Source organism: Ranitomeya variabilis, chromosome 6 (genome assembly GCF_051348905.1).
Source record: "Ranitomeya variabilis isolate aRanVar5 chromosome 6, aRanVar5.hap1, whole genome shotgun sequence".
NCBI classification, from domain to species: Eukaryota; Metazoa; Chordata; class Amphibia; order Anura; family Dendrobatidae; genus Ranitomeya; species Ranitomeya variabilis.
The window spans coordinates 247,198,429-247,217,862 of record NC_135237.1 but is presented as its reverse complement, the minus strand read 5'-3'; the positions used below and the strand labels follow the sequence as shown (position 1 = coordinate 247,217,862).

At 45.3% G+C, this 19,434-nt stretch overlaps 1 protein-coding gene and 1 long non-coding RNA gene across 3 annotated transcripts in view; one reads left to right on the top strand and one right to left on the bottom strand.

The window, feature by feature from the left end:
* MOCOS (molybdenum cofactor sulfurase) overlaps window positions 1–19,434 on the bottom strand; it is a 423,354-nt gene that overhangs the window by 260,694 nt on the left and 143,226 nt on the right. The window lies entirely within an intron of this gene.
* Window positions 576–1,404, top strand: LOC143781080 (uncharacterized). The gene is made up of 4 exons (XR_013216534.1): window positions 576–604; window positions 720–806; window positions 923–1,009; window positions 1,327–1,404. It is a non-coding gene; the product is annotated as an uncharacterized LOC143781080 (long non-coding RNA).

Genomic DNA, 19,434 nt, shown 5'->3' with positions numbered 1-19,434 from the left:
CCGCCGAGAGCCCGAGGCATTGAACACTGATTCCGAACCCGAAGTGCCTCAACATCCTAGTAGGTTCCCACAATAATGTGATTTTTATTTGGTTGGAGTTATGCCCCCCCCCCACACAGCCATTGTTGCCGCCGCCACGAGGCATCCCACACCGCCTCAGATGTACTTGGGCCCTCCGGGTCAACGCCTCCAGATCCTAGTAGGTTCCCACAATAATGTGATTTGGATTTGGTTGCAGGTCCCCTCTTCCACAACCCCCCCCCCGCAGTCACTGTTGCCATATCTGCTGACAGAACTTTATTTTTTCCTTCACAGAGGCAAAGACACAGCACCGCCGCCACGAGGCATCCCACACCGCCGCAGATGTACCTGGGCCCTCAGGGTCAACGCCTCCAGATCCTAGTAGGTTCCCACAATAATGTGATTTGGATTTGGTTGCAGGTCCCCTCTTCCACAACCCCCCCCCGCAGTCACTGTTGCCATATCTGCTGACAGAACTTTATATTTTCCTTCACAGAGGCAAAGACACAGCGCCGCCGCCACGAGGCATCCCACACCACCGCAGATGTACCTGGGCCCTCCGGGTCAACGCCTCCAGATCCTAGTAGGTTCCCACAATAATGTGATTTGGATTTGGTTGCAGGTCCCCTCTTCCACAACCCCCCCCCGCAGTCACTGTTGCCATATCTGCTGACAAAACTTTATTTTTTCCTTCACAGAGGCAAAGACACAGCGCCGCCGCCACGAGGCATCCCACACCACCGCAGATGTACCTGGGCCCTCCGGGTCAACGCCTCCAGATCCTAGTAGGTTCCCACAATAATGTGATTTGGATTTGGTTGCAGGTCCCCTCTTCCACAACCCCCCCCCCGCAGTCACTGTTGCCATATCTGCCGACAGAACTTTATTTTTTCCTTCACAGAGGCAAAGACACAGCGCCGCCGCCACGAGGCATCCCACACCGCCGCAGATGTACCTGGGCCCTCCGGGTCAACGCCTCCAGATCCTAGTAGGTTCCCACAATAATGTGATTTGGATTTGGTTGCAGGTCCCCTCTTCCACAACCCTCCCCGCAGTCACTGTTGCCATATCTGCTGACAGAACTTTATTTTTTCCTTCACAAAGGCAAAGACACAGCGCCACCGCCATGAGGCATCCCACACCGCCGCAGATGTACCTGGGCCCTCCGGGTCAACGCCTCCATATCCTAGTAGGTTCCCACAATAATGTGATTTGGATTTGGTTGCAGGTCCCCTCTTCCACAACCCCCCCCCCGCAGTCACTGTTGCCATATCTGCTGACAGAACTTTATTTTTTCCTATACAGAGGCAAAGACACAGCGCCGCCGCCAAGAGCCCGAGGCATTGAACACTGATTCCGAACCCGAAGTGCCTCAACATCCTAGTAGGTTCCCACAATAATGTGATTTTTATTTGGTTGCAGTTATGCCCCCCTCCACGCAGCCATTGTTGCCATGTATGCTGACAGCACCTTTTTTTTTCATTCAAAGAGGCAAAGACACAGCGCCGCCACCACGAGGCATCCCAGTCAGCGCAGTACTGGCCCCCAGATTCTCTTCCGGGCTTCTCTCCTTGGGAGAATATGTCCCCAGACGAGGTCTTGCCACATAAGTTTTTCAAACACGCTTAAGATTGTCACTCACTGCCTCTGTACTGTGTTATAAGGTTTTTATTCTTTCTCACCAACAGAAGCCGGCAGTGTGACCATGTTGGATCTGAAAGCCAGTATTGAAAGGCTGTTCAAGACTCTGGCGCAGATTCAGGTGCAGCAGAATGTGGCAATGGGAAAGTTGAAAAAGATTATGGACATGTGCCAACAGTTGGAGGCTGGGACAAAATAAATACTAGACCCTGTTTGTAAATGTTATGGCGTTAATTAAAAAAAATTTACTTAAACTTTGATTCAATTTTCAATGTTTTATTTTTAGAAATGTACATTTCTTGGTTACGTGAATTTCTGCCCTCATACAGTGCTGTGGACCCATTTTGTCTCTGTGATCGAGACACACCAATCAAGCAGTCGAGATTGAATTTCAAAGAAAAGGTTTTATTAAACACAGTATATTAACAAGACAATAAAAAAAAATGAATGTAAAAAAAATAATAAAATCACAATTCGTGATATGCCGAATCTTCAGTTCGATAACTTTGGTGCCTGATGGGCGAAGCCATGTGAGAAGGTATTGGCATGTAGGAGTTAGGGGGTGGCGGGCCGAAGTGGGAAACGGGGACATTGTGGCGTTTTGGTGTCTGTGACTGTGACCAACCATTAAAATATGAGGACTCTGTCCGCTGCATTGGCCGGGAAGAGACCAAACGAGTGTGCTCATCCAAATTGCCATCTGTACCCTTGTTAACAGCTTCCAAAATTAGACGCTCCGTTAGTGTTCTTTGCCTGTCGTCCATTTTGGCCAGTTTGTCAACTATATAGTGTCCAAAACCCTGCAACGCAGGGCTGACATTGTTCGTTAACGCCTGTTTTGCCAGGCTCAACAGTTCAAGGGAGACGTCTGAGGTGGCTTTACGTTTCCTTGAACCTTGCCTCCATTGAGTCCTGGCAGGTGCAGCCTCCACAAATTCAGTCGTCGAGCTGTCCTGTGCACAGTCCTGTGTACTGTCCTGTGCACTGTCCTCCTGGGGAGAATACAAAATGAAGTTATTAACCCGGAAACCAAAAGTCTTAACACCCTAACCGCATCCAAACTATATATTCGTATTCATGCAATAATGTTATAATAGATTTTTAGCTTAGTAATATTATTTAACATTCCCATTTATTTATTACTTTGAACTACACTGTTCTGACTGCTAGGGGAACCTGATGAATATTTCATTGCCGAATAAGTCTCACCAAGAATACTTATCTGCAGCTGGAAGCGATACTATTTTCGATATTGCTTAGATGGTATGGTTTATGAAGGTCGCCATTAGATACTTATGAAGGTTGTGATATAATACTGTAATGCGACAGGGTTACTTATGTGTACATGATTTTGTTATAACTTCTAATTGATGGGATAATCAGAAGGATAAAACCGAAAATGCAGATAAATTATATGTAATTATACGACACATTGGTGAACCTGTAGTGCAAAGAGGTACTTACTTGTTGCCCTTGAGAGTCCTGCTCGACGAGGTTCGCTGATACAGTCTCTTCCACAGGTGCAGGTGCCAACAAGCGGAAACACATGGATGTCCGTGGCACCTCTTGGTCCCTTAGAAAATTCATATGTTCAAAGTACCAAAGCTTAGGCACGTAAACATCTTCGGTGGAAGCTCCGGACTTTGTAGTGTGAAGGACCTTGTTAAGCTCCTTCCTCCACACCGTGCGTAGCGCCTGCATTTTCTTCTTTATAACTGCTTCGTTTGCTAGCTCTTCTGGTGCATGGAGATTGTAAAAGTCAATGAGCTTTGAATAACCCTCCTTCCTCTTTTCCCTGTGCAATACTCTGGAGATTTAATCTTCCAGAGGCAGGGAAAAGACTGGTAGATTTCTATGAAATCCCGGATAAATTCAACGCGATTTGACATCTGGAAAAATTTTTTTTACAAAAAGTTAGGCGTTTGACAGAGTCCTTTAAACACTACTTTTACCAGTGTACCACCCGCTTCACTACAGCAGCCACACAAAGCGCTCATGTCGATCATACATTGTTCCATCTGCCACACCCTAGGCCACCATAACCCAAAACAGTGTACCACCCGCTTCACTACAGCAGCCGCACAAAGCGCTCATGCTGACCATACATTGTACCATCTGCCACGCTCTAGCCCACCAGTCACAACCAGTCACAACAGCGCACCATACGCTTCGCTTCAGCGGCGGAACGAAGTGCTCATGCCGACCATACAGCGTTCCATCTACCACGCCCAAGCGGTTTTACATACCTCGAAGCTGCGGTGCAAAGCGTGGAATGGTCTAGGAGAAACAAAATCCATCTACCACGCTCTAGCCCACCAGTCACAACAACGTACCATCCGCTTCGCTTCAGCGGCGGAACGAAGCGCTCATGCCGACCATACATTGTTCCATCTGCCACGCCCTAGGCCACCATAACCCAAAACAACCACCCGCTTCACTACAGCAGCCGCACAAAGCACTCATGCCGACCATACATTGTTCCATCTGCCACGCCCTAGGCCACCATAACCCAAAACAGTGTACCACCCGCTTCACTACAGCAGCCGCACAAAGCGCTCATGCCGACCATACATTGTACCATCTGCCACGCTCTAGCCCACCAGTCACAACCAGTCACAACAGCGTACCATACGCTTCGCTTCAGCGGCGGAACAAAGTGCTCATGCCGACCATACAGCGTTCCATCTACCAAGCTCTAGCCCACCAGTCACAACCAGTCACAACAGCGTACAATCCGCTTCGCTTCAGCGGCGGAACGAAGCGCTCATGCCGACCATACAGCGTTCCATCCACCACGCCCAAGCGGTTTTACATACCTCGAAGCTGCGGTGCAAAGCGTGGAATGGTCTAGGAGAAACAAAATCCGACGTCCAGGTCCACCAAGTGTCCAAGTACAAAGTGAAGAAAGGAAATTTTGAAAGCTGTGAGGTGACGTCTGGAACAATAGCGCCTAGTTGACAAATTTTCCAACCAATTGTGTGCACAGAACCTATGGCCTATCAGCACATTAGCTAGCAGCACAACACGCCCCTAGTGAACAACGTCACGCACAGATTATGCAAAATGTGCTCTGAACTGTCTTGTGTGACATGACCGTACGACTGTCCCATACGACTTCTACATCGCAAATACGTCATGAAATCGCTCCAGCGCCGTGCATCGCGAAGTGTGACCGCAATCTACGATGTTGGAGCGATAATTGAGCGACGATGTAACGTCACGGATCGTGCCGTCGTAGCGATCAAAATTGCACTGTGTGACGGTACCCTAAGTTCACATAGCGTTGTTTCCTAAGTTCAGTTGTCTGTCGGGGCTTTCGTAATCTACTACGTCTTGCTATCCACCTTCAATAGGCGCATACGGCCAAGCTCTGTGAAACTTATCTTTCCTGAATCAGCATAGCAAAACCCCCTCCCCTAATGAAAATCATAATTAATAATATAGAAACTTCCAATCGCTTTTATATTGCTGCACCACAAAAATAAAACAGTAAAACTACAATGTAACTATATTTGTTATTTATTTCTAACTGGCCAACTTAGCTACTAGGGTCTCTGGTTCCATCTAGTAAAACAGCCTGATACAGTATAATTAAATAAGAGAAACTGGAGCAGCAGCTGGCAATGTTAAACAAATCAATTAACTGGAGACTCCATGCTGACATTTCAGTGATCGTCTCCAGGCTAATGATAAAGGTCTGAAATCACATCTTCAGAAATAGCTGCATCAGTGAAGGAACTGTGAATAATTCTAGCAAAAAATGCCATGATTGATACCCTGCTGAGAATTATCTAGAATTGTTTGGAATCAGTGTCCAGAGCCAAGGATAAACCATAATCAGAATAAGTTTGATTTCTAACTGGCTGTTAGCTATGATCATAATATAATGTGGGTATAGAACATACATTATGATGTAAAGACTAGATTAAAGTGTATTGTTCACTGGATTTATTATGAGAATTTCCTCCTTTTTTTCGCTGCTCCACCTGTTCTTCTTTCTTTTCTGTGCACCTCTGTTCCAAAGTTAAAAAAAGAACAAAACATACTACTCAGGGGAGCAGATGGAATAAAATTAGAGTAAAATTGCACAATTTTGTCCTCGTGACAGGTCCTCTCAAGGAACAACAGTGGAAGTATTCTTTTAGTAGGCATTATCTGGAAATTTGTAAATTTCTTTTTCAAAATGCTAATAAATATTATATCAGAGATAAAGATCAACTGAAGAAACTGCTATGAGACATGGTATAAAAAATGCACAGGTTTTCCCTGGGGTTATTTTGCTTTTTCACCAATAAAGCCGTAATGAGTGTATAATGACAAGTTATGTAAATTTCTGAACTCTTACTTTGTTAATAAGATCAGCACCTGTCGGTGAATGCGACATCCTTGTATCATTGCTTCCATCCCGAGACTGGAAACCCATTCATTCCTGTACTTCTCACATCTGACTGAGCATCTGCTGTAGTTATATCCAGTCTATTTTCTTTTCTGTGGGGACTCAAAGCTGATGCATTTTACTACCACAGATACATTCTAGAAAGCTAACAATGCTGGTGTAAGGTTTAGCAAAATCAACTACTGTATGAGAAGCAGAGGGACTCCACGTAAATCAAAGGGACTCTTCTCCTTCCAATTCAAAAGATCCTCATGGACATATGAACAGAACCAGATGAATTTAGCCTAGTTCTGACTTTGTCAGGCATGCCTGCATGCTTGGTTATGATCTCCTGCCTTGAGGCAGTACTCTTGTATTTCACACAATCAATATCTCTCTATAAGTAGATATTTTACACACATCTTATTTGCCATTTGTTCAATTGATTTTTAAAACTAAAATTATGATTCATCTTTCAATTTTACCATAATGGTGAGAAAAAATGCAGATTGCAACATTCATGGGTTCACATTTTTTTGATTTTTGGCACACCTGTTTAACAGAACATGTATGTGCTAGTTTCATACATTCGGTCCTCGATTCATCAAGATTCTCATGCTGTAAGCCAGGCCTGAAGAACTGTGCACTGCAGTACACGTACATTTACACTACAAGATTATCAGCGCTCCTGGGAACACTCGTTCACACCGGGTTGCAGATCACCAAAACACTCCTTTGTCTTGAGAACTGAACCTTTGGTTTATACTACAGATCATCATACTTGGCAGCACATTAACCAGTGCAAAGAGAACCACCAAGGACGGGAGAAAACACCCTATGAGAACTGATTAATCTATGACAGATCTTTCAACATAAGCTATCATAACATAATAATAACCTATTGTTTACATCAGGTTTTTGAGTTATATCTATTTTTTTTTATTTTGGGCAAATTATTTTTACACATCATAATAATCTGCATTATAAATTAAAAAAATCTTGCAATTTCCACACAGGTTAATCCAATTTTTTTGCATATTGACTGAAATTCTAATTTCTCCGTAACAAAGGAATGGATTGACCATGTATAGATATTGCTGTACTTGTTTTTGAAAGTGCTACATGCTCATATAAATCATTTTGGAGGCGAAATCCTGCTGTCAGATTCCCTATGAGTGTGTACCTGAAGAGCATTCTGCCTGTGCAACTGACTATTAAACAATCACTGATTAATGCCAGACGGTTGGCTAATGGAGAAGCATTTTAGAAGTTCCAAATTCATTGAGATGTGTCTTAAAAAATAGTAGCACCCTACACATTGTGATTTCTGTACACTTTGTAAAGTAAATATAATTGTGAGATTCACTAAGAAGCATTAAGGTATCCTACCCATAAAATCCTACCCTCTACAACAGGCCCTTCCTTCTTAGGCCCCTTTCACAGGTCAGGTTTTTGCCATCAGGCACAAACTGGCGAATTTTGAAAAAAACGGATCCGGCAAAAGTTGCCGCCTGTTTTCTTTTTTTCTCATAGACTTGTATTATCGCCGGATGGTCTCATGTTTCATCCATTTTTTGCCAAATCCATTGAAAATTAGGCTTCCGGCGGCTGGAGAAAACGTGCATAGGAACACTTTTTCTGTCAGGCGAAAAAATGCACAGCGATGGATCCCGCGAAAAACTGATGAAACGTGAGGTGAAATGATGGAATCCGGAGGCCAATTCCGTTTTTTTCAAATAAATCATGCATTTTCCATTCTGCTCTCTCTCTCCCCGGAACAGCATATCCTAACTCTATCCCTGGTTACAGAGAAAAAAAACAATGATCGGATCCAGCAAAAAAAAAAAGGAACCGTCGCATCAGTTTTCACAATTTGCCAGTTTTCACAATTTGCCACGGATCCGTTTTATTAAAAATTTGTCGCATTGTGCCTGACGGCTTAAAACTGATGTGTGAAAGGGGCCTTATTCTGACTGCATGTAAGATATAATTATTGTGTTCTATGTATTTGTCAAAATTAGTTTTAGGTATTACATGACACTCTTGCAACCAAACTATCTCTACTATCTACCAAAATGTGGGTCAACTACCTGATACCCATTCACAACTTAAAGCCCTCCAAACAGGAAAACTGTGTAAGTAAGGAGTTTCCATATTAAGACATACCATGTAGCCCCATTAGGTAAAGATATAACATCAGCTGAGGAATCGGTTATTGTTGCTATAAAATGTATTTTATTTGAAGTCATAGTAGCAGTCTTTAAGTGACAACCATGCCTTGTTTTGTAGGTATCTATAGAATTCAATCTGAGCTGCTGCATACCCTTTTTGTTTGGCAGACGTTAAAGGGACTCAATCAGCACAGAATGACTGAGTACAGGCGCTCGGTGCATCATGGTGTGGCTATATGTCTAACCACATCTCCTTGTTTTCCATCTTTCTCCTCCACCACCCCTCTGCTGTTATTGACAACTCTGACTGGATAGAGCCTGACAGACTGCCTTTACTCATCATAGTACTTATGGATGAACTGGATTGTATAACTGAAAAAGCAAATAATAAAACAAAACTATGCTGCTTTATCATCAAAATAAATCACTTACAAACTTTTATGGCCTTGCGGCAAAAAAACGCTCTACCATGCCAAGTCACTGCGTAAGCAGTGAGCATGAAATTTTTTCGGGGGTCAAAAAATTCGCTCCAGCTATGACATAATCAACATTAACCAAACCAAAAGACGAGGGAGGGTGGATGATCTCCCATGAGCAGAGATAGGAAAGAGCAGGTGTCGTTCATGCTCTAATTCTTTAATAACCCCTTCATGACCCTCACTATTCCCTCTTAATCAATCCTTTTTTTTATAAAAATTCGTATTAAAAAGCATACAGTCATCTTACTCGCTTACTAACCCCTTGCAGTTTTTGGCACCTTCATTATTCAATATGTCTGCAGCGTGTATCACATAAGTACGTAACCCAACTTTCCACACAGACTTTTCTTACCTCTGCGGCTAGCATTCACTCGGTATGTTTCAACTAAGGGCCCCTTCACACTGGTCGATTCTGCTACGATTACGACGCATTTGCGTCATATTCGACATCGCAGTACGAGCTCGTAGCCAGCGGTCACACTCTACGATGTTAACGCTTTTTCTGACGTAGTTGCGATGTGAACGTCACGCGTCGCAATCGTACGCTACCCTTCACACCGCCATAGTCCTACGACTCCGAGCGTGACGTATTACCAGCATGGGCGTGCTAAAACGTCACGCCCAATCAGGAGACAGGTATGCGGAAGCCCAACCCACGTAGTCGCATTACGAGCTCGTATGACCGCCGTCACATACTACGATTTCGACCGCCACAGCGAGACATTTACGACGAAAGAAAGTTCTGCTCTTTCTTTCACATCGTACGATGCTGGGCTGCGTCGCAAATCGTAACGCCATGTCACACTTTGCAACCTCGGAACGAGGACGGATAAACGTCACAAATCGAACGCTCGTTCAGACTTTGATTGCACAGTGTGAAGGGGCCCTAACCCTTGCTTTACCCCAATGTTATTTCTGACCTTGTTTACTCTGCCTTGATCATATACATCTGGCTCATTCTTAATTATCTGACAAAGATGAACACAGACCACTTCTCTCTGCTTCACACCTGAATGCACTTTCTATCAAATATATTGAAAACCATAAGTCTGCAAGACGTCAGTCTGCAGCATGTATCACATAAGTGTGTATCATATAAGTGTGAAGCTTCAGAATTAATCCAGAATTTAACCAGAAGGGAACTGAAGGTAGCTGGATATAGTCACTGTAAGCAATGTTTCTGTTTGTTTTCACTCTGACCCCTATAATCCTTCACTTTCTTCTAATCCCCCTAATCCCTACACCTAGGAAAGAACAGTTCATCTCCAAACACAGACAGCCCCCTCATGCTCTTTCTTGCTCCCACCTGCTAACACTTTCTCTGCTCCTCCTCACTGCCAGTGATATTGATCCAAATCCTGGTCCTCCTCACCACATTCCCACAGTCATTTCTACCTCCCATCCACGCTCTATCAAAACTTTCCATAACCTCTCTAACCTTATAACCATTCACCCGTCCCCGCTTCCCCAGTCCCACTGTCAAGAGCTCTAAAGAACGCTCGCTCTGTCTGCAACAAACTTTCCTACATCTATGATCTCTTCATTACTAGCAAACTTTCTTTCCTCGCCATCACCGAAACCTGGCTCACCCCCTCTGACATAGCCTCTCTTGATGCACTCTCGTATGGTGGATTCCACCTTTCCCACCCCCCCAGCAGCAAGCATGGCGGAGGAGTTGGTTTTCTCCAGTCAGATAACTGCTCCTTCACCCCAATCCCACTGCCACCCTCTGCCACCCTCCCTTCCTTTGAGGTACACACTGTGTGCATATACTCCCCCTCCAACCTCCAACTAGCTGACATTTACCACCCTCCAGGGCCAGCCACCACCTTGTTCGACCACTTCACCATCTGCGTACTTCATTTCCTTTCTGCTGACATCCCCACTATCATCTTGGGCGACTTCAAAATCCCCATTGACACTTCCCTCTCAGCTGCCACTAAACTTCTATCTCTCACTTCCTCCTTCACCCTCATTCAATGTCTTCTGCAGCCACTCACAAAGATGGCCACAAACTAGACCTCATCTTCACCCACCTATGTTCCCTATCCAACCTCTCTAACTCCCCTCTTCCTGTCCACAACCTACTTATATTCTCTTTTCTCTCCTCTCCTGGCCCACAATCCCCACCCCACAAACTTGCACACCCTCACAGAAATCTTAAACACTTCAATCTACACTCACTGTCACTGCTGCTCTATATAAAACCACAATAGCTGCAGCCATGGAATCGGTTGCCCCTCTCACACATACCAAAGCTCGCAAAATCAACAGACAGGCCTGGCACACCAGCCTGATCAAAGAACTGAGATAGGCTTCCAGGTTTGCTGAGCGGAAATGGAAGCGATCACACTCCAACGAGCACTTCATCACATTCAAACAGTCCCTCACAACTTTCAAGTCCACACCCTCGCTGCAGCAAAACAAACCTACATCTCATCTCTCATATCTTCCTATCTTCCCTGTCTCACAACCCTAAACAGCTATTCAACACTTTCAATGCTCTCCTCCCTCCCCAGCACCTCCTCCCTCTCCACTCATCTAAGCTGAACACTTTGCCTCATTCTTCAAGCAGAAGATTGATAACATCAGAGACAGTTTTGGTGGACAACCATTAGAGCCCTTCCTCCTAACTGCCCAGCCCGCCTCCAAAACCAACTTCTCCACCATTACAGAAGATTGACTCTCCACTCTACTCTCAAGATCACATCTCACCACCTGTGCACTTGACCCGATCCCATCCCACTTCATCCCAAACCTCACCACAGTCTTCATCCCAACCCTAACCCATCTCTTCAACCTATCACTAACAACTGGTGTTTTCTCCTCAAGCTTTAAACATGCTGCAATCACACCTATCATCAAAAAGCCTTCTCTTTACTGATCCTCCATATCTAGCTATCACCCTATATCACTTCTCCCCTATGCCTCAAAACTACTGGAACAACACGTCCATCTTAAACTGTCCTCCCACCTCTCTTCTTGCTCCCTCTTTGACCACTTACAATCTGACTTCCGGCAGTACCACTCCACTGAAACTGCCCTAACTAAGGTCACCAATGACCTATTAACCGCCAAGGTCAAGCGACACTACACTTTCCTCCTCCTGGACCTGTCCTCTGCCTTTGACACCATGGACCATTCCCTATTACTACAGACCCTCTCATTTCTTGGCATCACAGTCTTGGCCCTATCTTGGATCTTGTCATACCTAACAGACCGGACAGTCAGCATCTCCCACTTGCACTCCACCTCGCCCCCTATCTGTCGGAATCCCCCAAGATTCAGTTCTAGAGCGCCTGCTCTTCTCCATTGACACCTTCGGTTTTGGACAGCTCATAGAATCTCACGGCTTTCAGTTTCTCCTCTATGCTGATGACACACAGATCTACATCTCTGGAGCAGATAGCACCTTCCTACTAACCAGAATACCACAGTGTCTGTCTGCTATTTCATCCTTCTTCTCCAATAGATTTCTAAAACTTAATATGGACAAATAGAATTCATCATCTTTCCCCCATCTCACTCAACCCCCCTAACGGACCTATCCATTAAAGTAAATGGCTGCCCACTCTCCCCTGTCTCACAAGCTCACTGCCTCGGGGTAATGCTTGACACTGATATCTCTTTCAAACCACATATCCAAGCCCTTTCCATTTCAACTCAAAAACATTTCACGTTTCCATAAATTCCTCAACCAAGAATCTGCAAAAACCCTAGTCCATGCCCTCATCATCTCCCGCCTTGACTACTGCAACCTCCTACTCTGTGGCATCCCCTCTAACACTCTCACACCCCTTCAATCTATTCTAAACTCTGCTGCTCGACTAATACACCTGTTCCCTCGCTATTCCACGGCCTCTCCCCTCTGTCAATCTCTGCACTGGCTCCCCATTACCCAAAGACTCCAGTTCAAAACCTTAACCATGGCATACAAAGCCATCCACAACCTGTGTCCTCCATACATCTGTGACCTCATCTCCCGGTACTTACCTATACGCAACCTTCCATCCTCACAAGATCTACTTCTCCACTCTCCTCTTATCTCCTCTTCCCACAATCACATACAAGATTTCTCCCGCGCATCACCCCTACTCTGGAACTCTCTACCACAACATATCAGACTCTCGCCTACCATCGAAACCTTCAAAAAGAACCTGAAGACCTACCTCTTCTGACAAGCCTACAACCTGCAGTGACAACCGATCGACCAAACCACTGCACGACCAGCTCTACCCTCGCCTACTGTATCCTCACCCATCTTTTGTAGATTGTGAGCCCTCGCGGGCAGGATCCTCTCTCTCCTCCTGTACCAGTCGTGACTTGCATTGTTTAAGATTACTTTACTCATTTTAATTATGTATACCCCTTTTTACATGTAAAGCACCATGGAATAAATGGTGCTATAATAATAAATAATAATATGGTGCCTACAAAGGACAGAGATTGAGGAAAATCAAGTATTTGAGAAGATGCTCTTAAATGTTTTGTGCTCCATGTTGCACTGAACACCTGTACTTCTTCTGAACTGTCATTTTGTGCTGACAGAGTCCTTCTAAAACTACATCAGACATTTATGGCATATTGTATACTGCCAAGAATTATCATTTGCATAAAAATGCAATTACACACACACACTGCATGTCACACACCCTGCTCATCATACACAGACCCTGCATGTTATAAATGCACTGCATGTTACTCTGCATTTTACATATGCTCAGTGCGTTACACACACATACACATATAGGGAAATGGACATACCGGACTCTCTTCTTTTCACTAGTTCTTCCCTTCTCCCACAGGTTCAAAGACCTGTGGTGACATGACCATGATATCAGCAAAGATCCTTCTACTTTTATAACCTCTGAAACTGCACTAATAATGCAGAATTGGCATTATCAGTGTTTTTTCTGTTTTGTTAAGATTGGGAGCCTTTTTAAGGATAGGGGTTTTGTTTGTCCCCTCCCCGTTTTCTAACACTGGCCATGCATAAAAAAGAACATTTCCTGAAGTGCCTGCTATCAATGTTTTCTTCCATCCATTTATCTTCTCATTTCTAAAACTCAATAGCCAATGTAGCCAAGGGAAATGTTCAGTTTTATCGACCCGGAATACTTTCATACAAAATGAATTTGACCTCTGGAGACAAAAGGTTGTAAAACTGGCTTTGCGAATTCTGATATTCTTCAACATTTAAAGATAATTTATGCAAAGTATGATTTATACTAGAGGTTTTCACAGAGTGCAACATTAATTCATTAATCTTACAGGTGAACTAGATATTATCTCTATTGAAACTAAATTTTAGATGAATTTCAAAAATGGCCACACAGATTTGACTGGAAAAGGTATCTAATAAAAATGGAAAGCTTACATAGTGAGCTGCATTGAGGGACATCAAAATACTTAAATATAATATTTTCATCCAGGTTTCAATTTGATATCGTATATGTAAGCATTAATTACTACAATCAATAACCATTAAATGCAATTTGGGTCTCATAAGAGGTTGTTTACTCTTGTTAATTTTCAACATTTTTCGAAACATAAAGATGGATTCTAAAGTGAGTTTAAAAAAGGAAAAAACTTTTGAAAACTTGTTTCCTTATAAACTCAGCCATATTTATTGCAGCTATGCAAGTAAGAGGATGTACATGGACAACATTACTGATTTTAAGTTGTTGATCTGTTTATTTTTTCTCCCTGGAGAAAAGCAAACACTAAGGGTATTATCAATGGCAGAGATTTTTTAAAAGTCATTTTTCTTTCGTTTTAATGTGGTATTCGTTGACATGCTTTGAGACAAATTTTTCAAAGTGGTGCAAGTGTTTCATAAACTTATGCACAATAAAAAAAATGGTCTTTATTTTTGCATGTGCAGGTGATGGAGAAACAAATGGGTTAATTCTGCGCTGCTGTGTGGGAAGGGTAAAGGATGCCAATCCAGGTACAAGTGGTTTATTTGTCAATGCGTTTCGAAGTATAAAAGCTTCTTCAGGGAAACTTTTTTGTCCTGAAGAAACTTTCTCACTTCTAAACGCATTGACAAATAAACCACTTGTACCTGGATTGGCATACTTTATCCTTCCCACACAGCAGGGCAGAAAGAACACATTTTTTTCTCTATTACCCACACTTTAATCCTTTTGAGGTGCAGCACAGTACGGTGCAGAGATGAATATCCATCCCTTTATATAGGAACCATGGCCTCAGGCATAGTTAAGTGATGTAACAACTGCTTGTGCAATCAGATCCCATGTTTCGGCTGGCAGAATGCACCGAGTATATATATATGAGTTGTTATAGGTGCGGTCGCAGCCCACGGTCCACCGTGCAGGAGAAGAACCTGCTGCTAGTAGTTGGCGGCACTATATGGCGGTATAAGCGAACTCTGTTACTTCACAGAGTCGCCAAGAAGGAAAACGCTGTGCCCTGTTAACCTCACAGAGGATCACAGCTAACTAACTGAGTGGGTAGCAGTCAGTGGGCATGCAGTCAGCATAGCACACAACTCCTCTCCAGTGGAGCCAGAATTCTAGTGGCTATATGCCAGCCCTGAATTCATACACACAACTCCTCACCGGAGGTGCCGGTATTCTAGGGGCTTATTTCAGCCAACCCTAACCACATGCAAGCATGACCACAATATAGCAAAGCTCAGACATAGGTTGATACTAGTGCATGGTCGTGTGGCCATGCTAACCTTTTATAGCTGCAGCAGACAAGGACCTTCCTAGTGGTCCAATAGGAGCAGCTACAGGACCTGAGCCTGTGGCCCCAGACCTCCAATGTGAGGTCCTCCCTTGGGCATGCTCAGAAGGCGAAAAACAGGACTTAGTCCCAGAAGCGTCTGCTCGCCGCTGACCAGTACTGGCTACAATGGCTGAGCCTGGAAGGGCAGCAGTAACCAAGCGCATAGTCTTTGCCTAAGTCAGACGCTGGGACTGACGTCTCTGCTGAGCAGGCCCCACTGCGGCTGGAGAAGAATGGGAGACCGCAGCGGAGGTGGTTCAAGATTCCCCCTGTGCAGTGGTGGGAACTTGAGACCTAACATTACCCCCCTCCTTGGACCTCGCTACGCTCGAAGGCAGCAATGAGCTGCGGAGCTCGAATGTGCTCAGCAGGTTCCCAGGACCTGGCCTCTGGGCCATAACTCTTCCAGTCCACCAAATAAAAATTTTTGCCTCGTACCACCTAGCACCCCAAGATAATGTTCACCTCATAATCATCCGCAGACGAACCCGATGTCCTGGCAGATGACTCGGAAAACCGGGATATGTGTACGGGCTTTAGGAGGGTGAAATGTGTCGGTGATACCTAAACATGGAGGAAGAGCCAGATGGTAGACCACAGGGTTAACCTGTTTGAGGACCTTGAAGGGACCCAAGTAGCAAGGTGCAAACTTAGTGGACTCAACTCACAGCCTGATGTTATGGGCAGAGAGCCACACTAAATCGCCAGGAGCAAAGGTCAGAGCAGGGCACTGGTGTGCATTGGCGGAGGACCTCATTCTCTCCTTGGAGGCCCAGATGACATCCTGAGTGTGGTCCCAAATGTCCTATGCCTCCAGAGCCCAGTCTGCCACCCTGGAATCGGCAGAAGACACAGGCATAGGCACAGGAACCTGCAGATGCTGACCGTAGATAAGGAGGAATGGGGTCTGCCCAGTGGAGTCGGCTACGGCGTTGTTCAGCGCAAACTCCGCCCATGGTAGCAAGGAGGCCAAGTCATCCTGCCTGGCAGAAACAAAATGTCGCAGATATGTGACCAAGGTCTGGTTGGCCCTCTCTACCAATCCATTCATCTCAGGATGGTATGCTGATGAGAGATTCAACGCGATGCTGAGTAGATGACAAAGCTCTCTCCAGAACCAAGACGCAAACTGGGGAACCCGGTCACTGACAATTTTGTCCGGCATACCGTGTAGGCGGAAAATGTGTTTTATAAACAACGCTGCCAAGGCCTGTGCAGAAGGTAGCCGTGGAAGCAGCACCAAGTGCACCATTTTAGAAAAATGGTCAGTGATAACCCAAATGATGGTGCAGCGACGGGACTTGGGTAAGCCCACCACAAAGTCCATCCCGACCATCCCCCAGGGCCTGTCTGCCACCGGCAGTGGATAAAGTAACCCAGCTGGCCGTTGTCGAGGAGACTTATTTTTGGTGCAGAAAACACATGCCCGAATATAGTCTCCGACGTCATGGGCCATATGCGGCCACCAGTACGTCCTCACCGGAAGCTAAGATGTCCTTTTGGTCCCAAAGTGTCCACCCACCCTGGACGAGTGAGCCCAAGAGAGAACCTCTGGTCGCAAATTTGATGGCACGAAAGTCTTGCCTGGGGGCACAGACTCTAGCGAAACCAGAGCCACGGTCCTCAGTCTCTCAGAAGGGACAATAAGCCGAGGTTCCTCCTCCTCCGCTGATGACACCACGGAGCTGGAGAGAGCGTCGGCACAAATGTTCTTCTCCCTGGAGAGAAAATGGAGGGTGAAATGGAACCGGGAGAAAAACAGGGACCATCTGGCCTGGCAAGAATGTAGCCGCTGGGCTTTCTGTAAATACACCAAGTTCTTGTGGTCTGTGAACACTTGGAAGGGAAAGCGAGCTCCCTCCAGAAAGTATCTCCACTCTGAGAAGGCCAACTTCATAGCTAGCAACTCCCTGTCCCCGATGGAATAATTCCTCTCTGTTGGTGTGTATAAAACACATTTTCCGCCTACACGGTATGCCAGACAAAATTGTCAGTGACTGAGGTCCCCAGTTTGCGTCTCGGTTCTGGAGAGAGCTTTATCATCTACTCAGCATCGAGTTGAATCTCTTTTCAAGTCTTAGAGAAAAAGAAGCAAGTATGCTTCCGACCTTGAGCATCCTTTTGGAATAGGACTAGTGTTGAGCGATACCTTCCGATATCGGAAAGTATCGGTATCGGAAAGTATCGGCCGATACCGTCAAAGTATCGGATCTAATCCGATACCGATACCCGATCCCAATGCAAGTCAATGGGACAAAAATATCAGAATTAAAATAAACCCTTTCTTTCCTTGTAGGTTCATTCTACATGAAGGAAAACAACTAAGAATAATGTAGGATGTATTGGGGGAGGTGGCGGAGACATTAAAGGCATAGAGGTTTAGCCCAATCAAATAGAATAGCATGAATTTTAATTTTTTTTAAAGACGTTCGGAGTTACAAAGATATTGACTATGTTAAGATTTTTTTTATTTTGTCAGATATTGATGTTTCACTACTTCCACGCCCTTCACCCTCTTTTTTACTTCTCCCACACTTTCTTCTTCATCATCATCAGCATCTTTGACATCAACTTCTTCTTCACCTTATTCATCTTCTTCATCTTCTACCTATAATTTTTTTTTTTACATTGTTCATATTCTTTTTATTTAACTATTGTTCTTCTTTATATTCAACTTCTTCATCATATTCTTATTTGTGACAGGCATTCCCGTAGTTGTTATCTATAAAAGTTTGAAGATTACACCTTCCGTTCTGCCTGTCACAAAAGAGTTACATTTGTCCGCGTTCAGTTTGGCCTGCAGCATCAGGCTTTATCCAGGGGCACCACGAGGAGGAATGGACTCACCTCCATACACTGCTTAGTCTTCTTCTGCTTATAATTTAGATAATATCTTTTGCTCTGATATTTAGTGTTATGCTTAATGTTCTTCTGCTCTTTGTTCTGGAGCCTCTTGTTCTTCTGCTTCTCGGTCTCCCATGTCGTCGTCGTCTCCAGGGTCGTCGTCTCCAGGGTCGTCGTCATCGGGGTGGTCTTCAGGGTCATCGTCTCCAGGGTCGTCGTCATCTCAGCGGTTGTCGTCTCTGGTGTCGTCGTCATCTTAGGGGTGGTCTTCCGGGTCGTCGTCTTTAGGGTCTTGAACTTGGAAATGTAGCAGAAGGTACAAGAAGGCTGAGAAAATGCCGAGAAACAGCTGATGGAACTGGAACTCGGATGGCTACCCGAAGGTCCAAGAGCCAATGGAACTACTGAGGACCAGCTGACATTACTGGAACCCGGTTACTAAGCAGGAGGTACCCGTGCCTGAAAGCACTACCAAGGACCACCTGACGTTGGTGGAACTCGGATACCCAGAGGGAGGCACCTAAGCCAAAGGCTCTGCCCGGAACCAGCTGATGGTACTGGAACCAGGATGGGGAGCAGAAGGTACAAGAGCAAAAGACACTGCCGAGAACCAGCTGACGGTACTGGAACCCGGATGGGTAGCCGAAGGTCCAAGAGCCAATGGAACTACCGAGGACCAGCTGACATTACTGGAACCCGGTTACTAAGCAGGAGGTACCCGTGCCTGAAAGCACTACCAAGGACCACCTGACGTTGGTGGAACTCGGATACCCAGAGGGAGGCACCTAAGCCAAAGGCTCTGCCCGGAACCAGCTAACGGTGCTGGAACCAGGATGGGGACCTATTCAAGCTTGTCTTCCTAGAGCCCCAACTAGCGGTGTTGGAGCAAAGGGTCAGCAGGGGGAGCAGAGTGTAGGCCGAAGCCTGCACTGGAGGCATTTGTAGGTCTGTTGTGTCTGCGTGGCATTTGCAGGACACGATGCCGGCTACACAGCAGGGGAACAGCTGGTGGTGCTGAACCCCACTGACAAATTGGCTGGTGTTTTTCTCTGTGCAGCTAGCAGTACCGGGCACCAACTGGTGGTGTTAGAGCCCAGGGTCAGCAGGAGGAGAGGGAGCAGAGTGTAGGCCGAAGCCTGCACTGGCG